We start from the raw sequence: 14,852 nt of genomic DNA on the forward strand, positions 1-14,852 counted from the left end.
CAAATCAATGAAGTAAGTTTCTTGAGGACAGAGGCTATATCTCATTCATCTTTGCAGGCCCAGCATTTAGCACAGTGTCTGACACATGTAGCTATGTTTATTGAATGAATGAATGAGTGAGAGAATGTGTAAATGGAAACATTAGGATATGGGCATGAATTTTAAAATTCTTATTAAAAATTTTGGACCATTCAAAAGTGGTTTAATGATAATATAGCTGGGGTTTTCAAAGTTAATAATTTTCTTTGTCACCAATACTTACAGTATGAGTTCTTTTAAAAAAATACAAAATACAGTTATAAATAATGTTTGCAAATATACAAAATACAGTTACAAATTATGCAAGAATAAGTATTGAAACAGCCATTTTCTCTACAAATGTGATTCAAAATTCTATGCCCATCCTAAAAGGCGAATATAAATGCTAAAGGAAATGACCAAGAACTTTAATAACTTGGTATAAGTGGACGTTGCTATGGAAAAAGGCAAGTCCATCCAAATGGTAATAGAGAAATTTGCTGGGGCAGATGGGCTGATATCTCTGCCAAGGAAACTTTATAAATACAGAGGTTCTGATAATTAAGAGAAATCAATTATACAATACTTAAGTAGAAGTTTAAGTTAATCAGTTATGTGCTAAGTAAAAGTTCTCAGAGCAGGCAAAAGGTTAAGGCATTCCCTGAATTTTCACTTTCAATTATAAGATTTATTTAAAATCGTACAATTTTCTGGTCTAGAAAGTTGACTTTGCATGACATGTAGTAATACGTTTGGTACAAAGACATCTATTAAAGAGAGCAGCATTTAACCAAGCAATGTATATTGTGTATAGGTTTCAAAACTAAGGGAGTTCTTTTTCATTGGTGAAGCAAGTCACAGCATATGAACAAGGTCATTAAGAATGGCTATAATGAAATTGTACCTTAATTTGGGAAAATAGAATTAAACCTGACAGAAAGTTGACAATAATCCCTGATGCTAAATCAGAGAGAGAAAACCAAAGTGCTTCTTGGAGTCTGCTGGCTTGTCCTTTGCCAAGATTGTGCTGATGACGAAGGATCTGGTTCATGGCTAAAGCCAGCCGTGGTCTGCTAAGACAGAAAGGGCGTGTCCTGTTTCTTAGGATGGGGGCGACTCTCTTAACTGTACAATGAAAGAAAGTCATTGACTCTGGAGTAGAGGATTGTATACTAGCAGAACATAAAACTCACCATTTGGCTGCTCTGTATCTTTAGCTTTAATAATGTTAAAGTCATACACAGGTAAATTGACTTTTAACTGGCTTACTAATCGCAGTAATGCAGCATTCAAGTAGCTTTAGCATATTTCAGAAGTAAATGCTACAAGATGAATTCTTCTGTTAGAGAAAAACCAATAGATCAAAGACAACAACAACCTCTCAGCTTCTGGGAAATAGTATTGGCAATGAATCATTTTCTTGGCAGCGTGTAGATGGCAGTTTGCTCTTTTGTGGTTTTCAGACATCATCTTGACCCTTGGCATCTGGAGAGATAGGGAAGAAAGGAGAAAAGCCATCTGTTTACTACCTGCGAGGTAACTGTCAGAAGGTTCAGGAATGTGTAAGCGCCATGACTCAGAGACTTGGCCTGTGTTGGTTACGGTGTATCTCCAGCCCTTAGATCCATGCCGGGGGTACAGGTAGCTGGAAATCACCAACTGATTGAATAAATTCCATCTCTGCCATTTTTGTGTCTTGGTGAGTCCCATGCCAATGCAGAGAGTTCCATCTAAGTAGAATTGAATGACTTTTATTTTAATCAGTGTACCATAATTTCATATAAATTCAATATTTAAATTTCTAAGATCTGTGAAAAACGTTATGTCACACATGACACCATTTTAGTTAGTACAGAACAGTCTTCTGAAATCCTGGGATGACTCCTATGCCTTATTTCTATTTGCAGATAGGACAGTGAAATGTGTCATTAAACGCTGTGTCCTCTTTGTTCACACAGATGTCATTGTTACTGTAATAAGGTGGATCATACACGCTTATCATTATCTAACTTATAAAATGAAAAGAGCTTCATGACTATTCTTATGAGCTACCTTCTTTCCAATACTTTCTTCTTGAATATTTATTTATACGCCAGGTTTGTGGATTTGTTTCATCCCGCCCTTGTCCACGGGCAGCCTGGGGTTTCAAAATCTCAAGGTGCTTAGTAAACATGCGCATGCACATTGTTTTTTTAAAGCTGTGTTTTTCAGCATTAAGTAGTTTAGAAAAGGACAAGTTCCCATTAAAGTAAAATAGTGGGTCTAGAGATTAACGAACATTTGAGAACTTAGAAGAATATCTGTAGATCAAAACTTTGTTCAGAAAAAAATGGAAGGTGAAGCTGGAGAATTTCCCTTTTTATAAAACAGGCAGGTTAACACTCAAAAAGTGAACTGTATTCATTAGAAAAATGTGTAATTTTCCTGTCTTCAGCAGAAGTCACAGGATACGCCTAGAGAGGCTTTGTAATTTCTCGCAGTTCTCTGAGTCACCTCCGAGAGCTGTTTCCAGATGGTTAAGGGCTAATACTTACTAAGTACTTATTCTTGATGTTGAGTGTCTGGCTGTCAGTAAACACCGGTTGCCTCCCTCCCTTCCTGCTGCCTTTGGGGAGAATAACGGAGGAGATCCCCAAAGCCTCACAGATTTTTAAAACACCAACAAAGTAAGGCCACAATTAGAGCGAGAAGGGTACATGTTTATTTATTGTGGGAGAGGAGGAGGGCTGGGCATCCGGAGAGGGTTTTAAGAGCCGTTCTAGAAGTGTCTATTTCTCCTCATTGGCTTTTTGCCAGCAGCCACGGAGCCCTTGAAATCATTTCTGAAGCTTATTCTCTCTGATGAGTTCTTTCCATTGGGGTTAAGTCAGATACTGGCCCCAACTGTGGCAGACACTGCCGGACTGACTGAGCGCCCAGGAAGGAAAGGCCCTTCTCTCTCTCAGATACCAGAGATCTTTCCTTCTTCAGAAATTCCCAGGTGTAGGTACTGGGGGGGAGTCTAGCTGGAGGCACGGGAAGCCATTCTCAGCTACCTGGAAGTAAAGTGGTAGCTGCTTTCCCCTGCTGTGTCAGTCAGCTAGGGCTGTCATAACAAAATACCACAGACTGGGTCGATGAAACAACAGGAATTTAATTTCTCTCAGTTTTGGAGGCTGGAAGTCTAAGATCAAGGTGCTGGCAGGGTTGGTTTCCTGCTGAGGCCTCTCTCCTTGGCTTGTAGAGGATTCTCTTGCTATCTCTTCATATAATCTTTTTCTCTGTGCACACATATCTCTTGGGTCTCTCTCTGTATGTCCCTATCTCCTTCTTACAAGGACACAAGGACACCAGTCAGATTTGATTAGTCCCCCGCTCCGGATGGCCCCATTTCACTTTAATCACCTCTTTAAGGGTCCTGTCTCCAAATACATTCACATACTGAGGTTTGGGAGTTAGGGCTTCAACATAGGAATTTTTTTTTTGGGGGGGTATAATTCAGACCATAACACCTGCCCAATCTTTTTTTTTTCCTTTAAAAAAAAAATTCAATTCACATACTTCAATATGGTACCGTTAGGAAAAAACTCAACAAACAACAATAACAAAATGTCATCTCAGAAATCAGAAGAGCTCAGTTTGAAGGCAGACTTCACTATTACCCAGCAACACCCTGAGAGAAAGCATGGGGAGCCCTTCTCAGCTTTTAAATATCGACCTTCACGGACAGGGGGCACCTTGCCCAGTGGTTTAGAGAGTGGGCCCTGGGGGCTGGACTGCCTGGTCCAAATTCCAGTATGACTGTCATGAGCTAATTAACTCTGGCTGAGTTCCTTTCTCTCTCCCTCAGTTTTCTTTTCTGAAAAATGGGAACAATGATAGTGCCTACTTTATAGGCTTGTCATGTGGATTAAAGAAGTCAGCCCTCAGCCCTCACTAGAGCCACCTCAGTGACCAATAAACACGTTATCTACGGTTATCTTTTTGTCTGTGTCATATCTTTTTTATGCTCCTTTCCAGGCCTTCCACCCACATCAGCACACACCAGAGCCCCCTCGATTTTCATCTGACGTGGGGTGTCTGTTCAGGAATGGTTGCCTTGTGCACCCTCAGAGGTAAGAGAAGTGGGAAATGCCCCCAGCTTCGTGCCCAGGTGTCCCACTCAGCCCAGACTCCTGACAGGCCCCTGCTGCTGACAGGAGGGGCGCAGGATGGAGAGGAAGAAGGGGCTCCCACAAATTCATCAGCTCCCTGGAGGAATGACTCAACGGGAATGTCCTGCAGGGGAGCCACTAACGCCATCTTTTCATCTGGACATGGGGATAAACAAAGACCAGCCAAAGGAGAAAAGCAAAGGCTGTTTATTCAGAGCTGGCTTATAGCAAGGGAACCAGCTACCATCACTTGGGGTTCAGCACAGACTCAAAGGCACACAGAGGCATGGGAAAACTTTTGGGTGGGAAAAGGTCAGGATCCATGTTGGCCTTGACTGGAGGCCGTGGGCCCGGGGAAGCCTGCCAACGAGTGCTTCCTGACATTGTAAGTACCCAGTGCAGCTCTTCCCACACATCTGCAGGGAGTGGTGGTGGATGATTCATTCTGTTTTTATCAGGGCCGTTGTGGCTGTAATGGGATTCTTTGCTGGAGTCTCTTAGTTCCAGGGTTTTTTTTTCCAAAGCTGAAGCCAAACTAACATTTTGGGCTAGAAGGAAACAGGTATTCCCCGTTTTAGAATTTCAGAAGAAGAAATAGCCCTCAGAACTGCTCTTAAGTGGAAGTAATATGCATAGATGAGGGTTTCTTATAAGGGTTTGGTTGCCATGAGCTCTTGATATGCAAATCTACCTTTGAGAAGGGATTTGAATTTGGAGATTTCTTTCTGGCTGCATGATCCTGAATAAATTACTGATCTTTCTAAGGTCTCATAAATAGATGAAAAGTAGATGAATACTACCCCTCACTGATTTTGCAGGTTTGCAGCCTTCCTGGATATTCCATGTGTATAAAAAGTGTTCTAAGCTGCCTGCTATGGGAGCAGTGTTCATTGTGCAAATTTCTCCTTTGCCCGGCTGCCTGTTGTGCAGAGCTCTTATCAAATGCCGTCTCATGTTGGCTCTTAACCTGTGGCATGTACTGCTCCTAATTTAAATCATGTAAGGCTCCTTATTGCCCGCAAAATACATTTTAACCCTGGGAGCAGTATCAAGGCCCTCCAAATCTGGTCCTGGCCTCAGTCTGTCCTTTGTCCTCTAAACAAGCCCTCACGCCACCGAAACCCTATGTTCAGTGTTCATTGTCCCCTGAACATACTGGGAAAGTTCCCAGCGTGGCTCTGGTTGTTTTATGTTGCCTGGAATCTGTACCTCTGCTCTCCCCTTCCCACTTCACGCTGGACCCTGCTTTGCTTTAGTTTTCATTCTTGAAAGGCCAGATTTGAGTCTGGCCTCCTCCCCGGTACTTTCTCTCCCTGACTCAGCGATCCCTCTGTTGCTCAACAGCCTTCCTGCAGCACACCTAGCTTCCCATTTGGTAAATGAGTAAAACTAGACACAATGGTTTTTGTTATTATTGTCTGATTACATTGTCCCCTGCCTCTTCCACTGGACAAGAAGCTTCTGCATGTCAGCGACTGTGGTTTGCCACCTTTTAACCGCGCTGTTTAGGATTATGCATTTTTTTTATGCATTGTATGTTTCAATGCTCGATGAAGATTGAGAATAATGATGAAGCAATGTGCCACATTGATTAGCGTGTTAAACATATTAGAAAACTAAAGATAGTAGTCCTTGCCTGGTCTCAATAAATAGTTTCTTGAAAACACTTCAGACCTGGAGGGAGGGGGCTGGGGTCTTGACTTTATCATAGCTGCAGTTTCAGGAGCTCAGGGGGAAAAAGGATGGTTTTAAACATCTCATTCTGAAGGAAGCACAATGACAGTCCGTCGTGTACAGCGTAGGGTTTCAAGTCTTAGAACACAGATAGGCTGAGCCCAGTTCATTGCTATGGGGGAGGTGCTGTCAAATGAACTAGACAGGTGTGTTGGGGGTGGGGACAGGTGGGCCCCACTCAGGTGCTAGAAGGTCATGCTGAGCAGAAAGGGGGAATCCAGCTGGAATGCTACCCAATGACTGGGATTCTGGGAAGAATGGTGGATGGGGAACAAGACTGAGTAATGGGGAATATAGCTCATCAACTGGGCCAAACCTGGCAACACTGAGCCCAGGTGTGGGCGTTGTTGGGAGGCCCAAACAGACAGGAAGGCTGTCACCATTGTGGAGCCTGCCAGCAGTGACCACCCTAAGTCTGTGGCTCAGTGGGCTGGCTTCAGGCCCTGAGCGGGAGCCTGGGAAGATAAGGCAGACCCTGCTTAGAGAGCCTGGAAAAAGGTGAACATCTTGTTGTCAAGAATAAGGTAAAAGCCCAGATACTCTGGGCCCAAGTTAAGATTTGGCTTCTGGGATGTGAGTGAGGATGACTCTGTAGATACAGAGAGAAAGGCTGTGGAGCTCGGTGATGCTGCATGGCTGTGATGTAAGGAACCAAGGACCAGACAAGTGAAATGATTCCAATGTCCAGTCACATTCCTTACTAGCAGTAGATCGAGGCTCAGAGCCCAGTTCAAGTGATTCCTTGAAACAGGGCCCTATTGGGACCCCCACAAAAGAAGTCTTGCAATGTCCCTGGCCTCGCCTCTTCCTGCCCTAGAGCTTAACAATTGATCAACCCCCTCCCTGTGGTTTGAGCTTGGAATGTCCCCTGTCCCAGTTCCCTGCTGTAGATAATTACCCTGAAACTTATGCTTGCTTACTAGTCCCAATGCCCCCGCCCCCCCTCGTGCTTGCCGATTGCAATCTTTATGGCCTAACATTCTTTCCAGGTTACCAGTCATTACTGCTCCTGGGTTGGTGACCACATTAGACAGCCCCATCGCCAGAGGGGAGGCTCCTTGCAGACCCTGGAACCATCACGTAGCCTCTGGAGAAACACCCAGATTTTCCCTAAATATTCCAGGCTAGTCTGAGAACATTAAGGCAGTTTTTGAAGGTGTTAATCTGCTGCTGTCTCAGATCACCAGCTCTGATAATAAACGTTTATTCTATGACCCAGCTCTTGTGTTGGTCTATTGGCTGAGAGGCTCAGGGAGCATGAGCCTTGGACTCACTTGTTTGGCCTTCGGTTTCACCCTCAGTCCAGGGGTAGAATGTTTGTTCCAACTTACCAGGGTTTTCATACAGTCTTCACTGGGCCTTCAGTTTTTGTGGTGGTGCCCTGAGGACACTTTCAAGGGTGTGCTATGGGAGTGAGCGATTAAGGAGAAGGCTTTCAAAGTGGACAGGTGTGCATTTTTCAGTTTATTATTGAGGGTTTCTTGTGTAAGATTTTGATAGAAAAATCTGAAGCTAAAAGAAGTTTGATCATGAGTTCGACAATGACAATGACCATTACAATTTCCATTCCTCTGTGGAGAGCTGGAGGGTAGAGAAAATAAGTGCCTGGAATTCAAGAGCATGATAATAGAAAAAAAAAATCTATCAGAACTGGGAAAATTCTCCACAAAGGGTCACAACACAATACATTAAAAAAAAAAATTATGCCTTCAGTGAGGGATTTTGTAAGGAGCTATAACATTTTAGCTTCTCAGGAAGTGGCAATAGCTCTGTCTCCATTGTGATATGACCTTTAGGAAATCAGTAACATTTATTGTACCTCTTCAGGGTCCATTTTATATACTTTGAACTCTAGGGGCCAGAATAAAGGAAAAGAAACCCATTTAAGCTAGCTCAAATAAGAGATGGGTGTGTTATATTTTTAGAGCCCAAGGACAGAAAATGCAGAGCATCTCTGCAGAACTGGATATTCAGGAGCCAAAGTTGTTCCCTTTGCCTTGCAAGGGCTTCTGTGGTCTCTCAGGGGCTGCATAGTCTTACTTGTCTCTGCTTCTCGCCTACATCTTTCTGTCTCTTCCTTGTACTCATCTACCCTCTGGCAGGTCACTTACATGACATCACACTTGGACTGCATTCTGTGTGAAAACCCTTGGCTTGAATTTTTAAGAGATAGACTGATTAACTCAGCACAGTCTACAGAATGATTTTCCATGAGTCAGAGCTCTACCTCAGGTCCAATCCACTTTGATGGGGAGGAGGTGATCCTATAGGTTATGAGGAAGTGAGGGAGCAAGGCTGTGGTGGGCTCATAACCTTGGATGGGATATAGGTAGGGAGGCAACAGCTGGTATCTCTACAGCAAACTTTCACAGAGACAACAAAGATACTATGACTTGGGGGTTCCCCAGGCTGCCACACAGTGTACCATTCATTGCCATCCATGCTTGAGAAGATCTATCACACATGTCATACTATTTTAGTCCATCAGCAATCCTGAGATCCCAGCAACTTCCTGGACATGCAGTTTTCCAGCTTCTTAACAACAAAGATGATATTCCTACAAATGGAGTCCAGTTGGTCAATCAAATGACACTGGCCAAAGAAGACCTCAGAGAATACATTCATTTGGCCTTGCATTGGACATAAATTTTCTTGTAGTGGTTGAGAGGTGGGCTCTGGAGTTGTACTCCTAAATGCAATTCCTGACCCCCTATGCAAAAACCATACGGCCGTGAGCAGCTTAATTAGCCTGTCCATGTCTCTGTTTCCCCGTTTGTGAAAAGTGTGTAATAAAACCACTTAGTGGAAAAGAAAACATACTCCAGGGTTAGTGAGGAATATGCTCTGAGACCAGTTTTCGATCCCTAGAAAGTACTCGGTAAACATTACGCATGATTGTTAACATTATTGCTAATCTCCCTTTCATGTCTTATGGACCCAAGTAGAGTCAAGTCTCCACATCAATGACTTCTCTGCCTTCCTCACAGCTGGCAGGAACTTCTTCCCCAGACCTTTGCATGTGCTAAGTGTGCACAAGTGTTTGGTGGACTTTTGCAACATTGTGCTGTGTGCTCCGAGTTGAAAAAGTTCTCACAATCAAAGATGGAAGAGGATGCATAAAAGGTAAAACCTTGATCTGATTTTGAGCAATTTGCTGAGTATGGAGTGTACATCTTTCAAATCCCCCTTTTAGATGGTTTGAGTATGTGCCCCTCCCCTGAAATAAAGAGAAGAACCTAGATGATTTCTCCAATTTCTATGATCCATGTCAATACTATCTAAAATTGTCATCCTCTATACCAAAAAACATACAATCTATTCCTTGAGACTGGACACAAGATCAGAGCTGGAAAGCCACATGAGAAGCTTTAAGACAGAGCCACTATTGTTCTTTTCTCCTGTAGGAGCCAAGTTGTCCTGAAGGTCATGAACTTGTCTCCTGAGCACTGCAACATCTCAGGTTGGCAGAGGCTTGAAGCAATAGTGAAGGCCTCTGTATATCTGGTCACTTTCTCCTTTGCCACATTCATCACTATCATCGCAACAGAGTTGCAGAATTTGACACTGCAGAAAGAGGTCCTAGACATCCTCCTTTGTCACCATCCGCTGTGCATCTCCTCCTATTGCAACCTGGGAGTGGTTTGCCAAGGGATGCAGCCCTGCTGGCCACCAGCCCCATGCTGATGTGCTGGGTGGTGTTTGGGTCCCAGCTAAGTGTTGGAGAAGGGATCCTCTTCAATCTGACTGTCAGCACTCTCCTGGCCATTTGCTGGCTGTTGAAATCTGTCCTTTGTAGATTCAGTTAAGTATAGGATTCTGGCTGGGACTTGTATAATCATTATACTCAAGAATGTTTGCCTATTCATCATAGAGGGCACCAACTCCACTCTGGTTGCTGTTTTAAAATCTGAACCCTTTTGCCTGGTGATCATGAACTCCAGCCAGAGCCATTGGCATGGTTTTCTTTCTCTTTTTTCTGTCTATCATTCTTGTCAGTTACTCTCTAATATACCAAGAAGGCAAACGGTTTAACCATATCAAAGCAAGGAAAACAGTACCTATTCATTTATTGAGCTTACATGTAATACCAACCTTATATTCATAGGTTTAGAAAAGATGGGTAGGGTGTTTTTCTTTGCTTTAAATCTGGTGCTTTTTGGAGTCTTTCCATTGCCCAGAATTTTAACCCTCTGATCTATGGTCTCTGGAATAGAAAGCTGCAGAGCAGATTATACTATCGGGTGTGCTGTCAACTGTGCTGTGGTCACATGACGAACAGCAGAGGGCCAGTTTAACCCAAAACTCAGCCATTTGCAATCAATGACTCTAGTCCTAAGGGACCATTGGCTAGGGTTGAGGACTTGCCTTTTTTGTTAAAAAAAATATTTTATTGGGGAATTGGGGGAGGGGAACAGACAAGTTGCTGTCCTTTTGTTCTTCAGTCTAGTTGTGGAGGATGTTGCTTCACTGGCCCATGTTGGTATTGTGATCATTGTGCTCTTCCGGGTGAGGCAGATTGGTACCCGGTCATTGGATAGCTGCTTACAGCGACTCATGGCACCTCACGTCAGCTGCCGGCCGCTCACGCTGGCTGCTACCCACACACGTAGGCTGCAGCCTACGCCATCACAGGCAACTCACGGCATCCCAGCTCTAGGTCGAGCTGTTGTTCACCATCTTAGCTGTAGAGGGTGCAGTGTCACTGGCCCTCATGTGGGATCTGAACTGGGGCCCTGGTGCTCAGAGCTGGCCCTCCCAAGCCAACTCTTAACCAACGCACCACTCGGCCAGCCCAAGGACTTGCCTTTTACTCAACTTAAAAATTGGTGCCTTGATTTGATTTTGAAAGTAATATGAGTAAGTCACAGTTATTCGTCTGGCCTACAAATGTCACTGCTGCAAACACTTATTTGTCCTCAGTGAAATCATTTTGTCTTTAATTCTAAACCCAGATCAGCATTTTTGGCAGCATTTCTTACTGTGTTTCAGTAGCTGGGCGGCTTTTGCAAATGCCTTGTTTTTAGAAACTGAGACATAGTCCATGGTTGATATGGAGGGGACACGTTTGGCTGTTCCCCTTATATTAATTAGGGGTAGGTTTGGCTACATGTAATAACAAAGGAACAACCAAATAACAGTGATCAATTTTTAAAAGTTAGAGATCGATTTTTTTTTTGTTTGTTTCCAGTGAAACAAATCTGGAGGTGACAGCTCTGCAGGCAACAGGCTCTTTCTCCTTTACTTTGCCATGATTTGTGTGCTACCTCAGGACCCAAAATGGCTGCTAGTGCTCCTATCATTACATTCAGACTCCAGCCAATAGGAAAGAGCAAGAGGCAAAGAAGGGTCTGTACCCTTCTTCTAAGGACACTTTCTAGAAGTTACACAAAACACTTTTTCTTACATCTAATTGGCCAAAATTTAGTCATATGGCTATGCCTGGCTTTAAGGGAGAGTGGGAATAAATTTTAGCTCATAACAGTGCCCCCAGCTAAAAACTAGTGCTCTTAATACTAAGAAAGGAAGGAAGAATGGATATCAGGAGGCAAAGCTATATTAGGGGCCATTTTCCTCTCAATCAAATAAAGTATAAAGAAAGACAATGGATGGATTATGATCACCACCAAAATATATTACGCCTTTCAATATGATATGCAAATACAGTGTTAACTTTGAGATCCCGGAAAGCTTTAATTGTGTTATGTAAACAACTCTCCAGGAGAACGGCATTATAAAGGAGAACAGTGAGCAGGTTTAAACATGGGAATCAGCTCATTATTTAAATCTCAGCAAGTCTGAGGCAGCAGTATGAAATTCTTTCACAGGAGTTTATATATGAAACTTCTTTACATGAAACATCCATTTTTGAATCAGCCAGGATTCAGTTCTAGAAACAGGAATTACCACTCCGGTATTTTAAACAGAAAGAAGTTAATCCAGGAATTACATGAGTACAAAGTTACTGGAAGGGCTGGAGGAGTGGAAATCTGATTGATGTCAAGAGCAAACCAATGTAGCTGTGATCTGGAGGCCAAGCAGCTGCTTCCACCACTGCCTCCGCTGCCTCATGCCACTCATATCTTTGTGATTTTGTTTGCCCAAAGAAAACAGCAACAGGAAGATGTTCCGTCTTATAGTTTTTACACGATTGCCTCTAACTGGTGGAGCCTAACTGGCATCAAGACCCCAAGAGCAAAGGCGTCTGGGAAATGTAGTTCTTAGTTTCAAAGACTTGGCAGTACTGGAAGTAACCCCAAAGAGAGTGTGAAATGAGGATTGAATGAGCGAATCCACCGTTACAATATTTATTTGTAGGTAACAACAACAGTGACAACAGTGACAACAACAAAGAAAATAGATGCCATGTATTGGGCAACAATTATCCTCTCAATACTATGCAAGCCATTTTATATACACTATGTCAAATCCTCATAACAATTTTATAATGCAGGTATTATTATTCCTGACTTACATGTGAGAAAAGCTGAGGTTTAGAAAAGCCCTGCAGGAGCTTAGGAGGTCAGGACCTTCTTTTTAAGATTTGCCATATACGTGACTTGGCCCAGGGTGAGCATTTCATCATTACTGAGAGCTGGACCAATTGCTTGGGAATATTGGGCCTTGGTTCTCCACTTTGCTTTGGGAGCAGACACCTGACTTGTCTTTGACTACACTCTCCCATCCTCAGGCCCTGCTTGTTTTCAGATACTAGTGGCTTCCGTGTCAAGTCTAAACTCTATTTTGGTTTCAAGTTCCTTGTGTCTCCTCTCTCGGTGCTCAGTATAAGGCTTCCCTCTTCCTCCAATCCCAACTCTGAGAATTGAAAGCACCACCTTCTTTTTTCCGGTGTGCAAGTCTCGCTCCAGGGTGGGCACCAGGGCTTATTACCTTTGTCTCCTGGCACCCGACACTGCCTGGTAGATGGCAGGCACTCGACAAAAGATGAAATAGGCTCATTACTCAGTAAGACATACCTTTTGACAACCCCCTCCCCACAAAACTCAAGCTATCTCTTTTTTGTTGTTGAAATTTTACACAATCTGAGAGTAGAAGTGGAAAAAAACCCCAAAAAATTACCAATCTTAACCAATTATAAGTCCTAGATATAATAATATATGCAATTCAATTTATGCTTAAAAATTTTAAAGCTCTATTTTCTGATATCAAAAGGTAATGTCTACTTGTAACTTTAAGTGTTAGAATGTTAGTTTTTAATTTTCAAGTGCAAATTATTAATTTTAAAACTAAATTTTTTGAACTGAGAATATATAGCATAAAATTGAAAAGGTTCAAAATAATTTTAGTGAAAAGTAAGGCTTTCTCCTCTTCATTTGTCCAGGTCCCCACTTCTCTTTAAAGTCAGTAGCTGTTATTTGTTTCTTGTGTTTTCCTCAAGGGAAGGACTTACAAAGGGTAAGCTATGGAGAATTTCTCATTTGTAAAATAATTTTGGTTTTGATATCCTGAACTTGGATTGGATAGTTTATGTCATTAATGGCATCAGCAATAATCTATCTCATGATGTGAAAATCCTTTGCACCCCTAGACGATCTTGAGCTTGGGCCAGGGAAACGGAGAGAAGAAGAGGTAGCTAAAGTTACTTGGAATTAGTTGAGAAAGTTCTTGTAAAATGTTCTTTTCCCTTTTAGAAATGGTGCAGTGATATTGAAATTGAAGTCAGAAAGGACAGGGGTTTGGGGGGAAATGTTCAGAGAAGATATACTTTGCAAATAGCTCAAAGAAAATAAATTACTTAAGGAAAAATGTGAATTATCTCAAAATTCCCAAGTTCTTTTGAAGGTTTTATTCACTGTAATTGCTATCATATTATCACTGCATGAAACTATTTCTGATTTAATATGTAGATATGTCATATAAACACATGCTGAGTAACTAAGAATGAATTTGGGCAAAATCCCTAAAAGCAAGAATGGAAAAGTAATTCATAATACTCATCATAAGCAAATGCTGAATGAATCAAGGCTATTGTTTAGAAGAAATTCAAGAATGTAAAATCAGTCACATTAATGAATTTTAAGTGTTTTTTTTTTTTTTTTCTGAGGAGGTCAAAGGCTGTGGCTAGAATTGCCTGCATGTTGGCCAAGCAAAGAAAGATATATATGCAATGGAGAAAAAACTGCACATGTACTCTGAGTGGACGTGGGGAAAGGAGGCCAGAGTGTTCTCTTGAGCCAAGAGGACCTGTGGGAAGGATCTGGCCTCGGGATTGCTGGAAAAGACCCGTCCAAAAAGGTTTCATGCCATAGGGGTGGGACTCTCAGCAGACAGAGGCTGGAGGTTACCATTGGCTGCAGAGGCTGAAGATGGGCCCAGTAGCAGCTGGCCAGAGACAAGGATTGCCCAAGTGGCCAGAGGGGCCCTTAATTGCCCAAAGATGACTTTGAGGATCCCACAACATGCTACAGAAGAGAAAGAATCAGCATTGGGAATCTGCTCCACTAAAAAGATGCATACATCATTTATTAAATCTGCCTGCAAACAGGGCGGGCCTTCAAGCCTCCATCTCTTCTAACCCTGGAGGAGTCACTGGCAACCTGAGGGTAGGAGTTTATTTGAAATTTTAAATTCCATCTGCAATCTTAATTCTTCCTTGTAATGTGGCATGACATAACCACAAGTTCCAAGGATTAGGGTATCTTTGTGGAGAAGGGGGTGTTACTTTGTTTATCATACTTGCTAGAATGAGATTGTTTTTTGGAGCTGAAAATAAGCAAAGGACTTTTATTTAAAACAAGACAAAATTCAAATCAAAACCACAATGAGATAACTCCTCATATCCATTTGGATGGAACTGTAAAATGGTACAATTGCTGTAAAAAATAATATAAAGTTCCCTCAAAAAAATTAAAAATAGAACTACCATATGATCTAGCAATCCCATTTCTGGGTATATATCAAAAGAATTGCAGGCAGGCTCTAGAAGAGATATTTGTACACACATATTCA

At 42.4% G+C, this 14,852-nt stretch overlaps 1 pseudogene; it reads left to right on the plus strand.

The window, feature by feature from the left end:
* Positions 1-9,311: 9,311 nt before the first annotated feature.
* LOC109390505 (uncharacterized) lies at positions 9,312-10,180 on the plus strand (annotated as a pseudogene).
* The last annotated feature ends 4,672 nt before the right edge of the window (positions 10,181-14,852 follow it).

The sequence above is a fragment of the Hipposideros armiger genome, unplaced genomic scaffold (genome assembly GCF_001890085.2).
Source record: "Hipposideros armiger isolate ML-2016 unplaced genomic scaffold, ASM189008v1 scaffold_273, whole genome shotgun sequence".
NCBI lineage: Eukaryota > Metazoa > Chordata > Mammalia > Chiroptera > Hipposideridae > Hipposideros > Hipposideros armiger.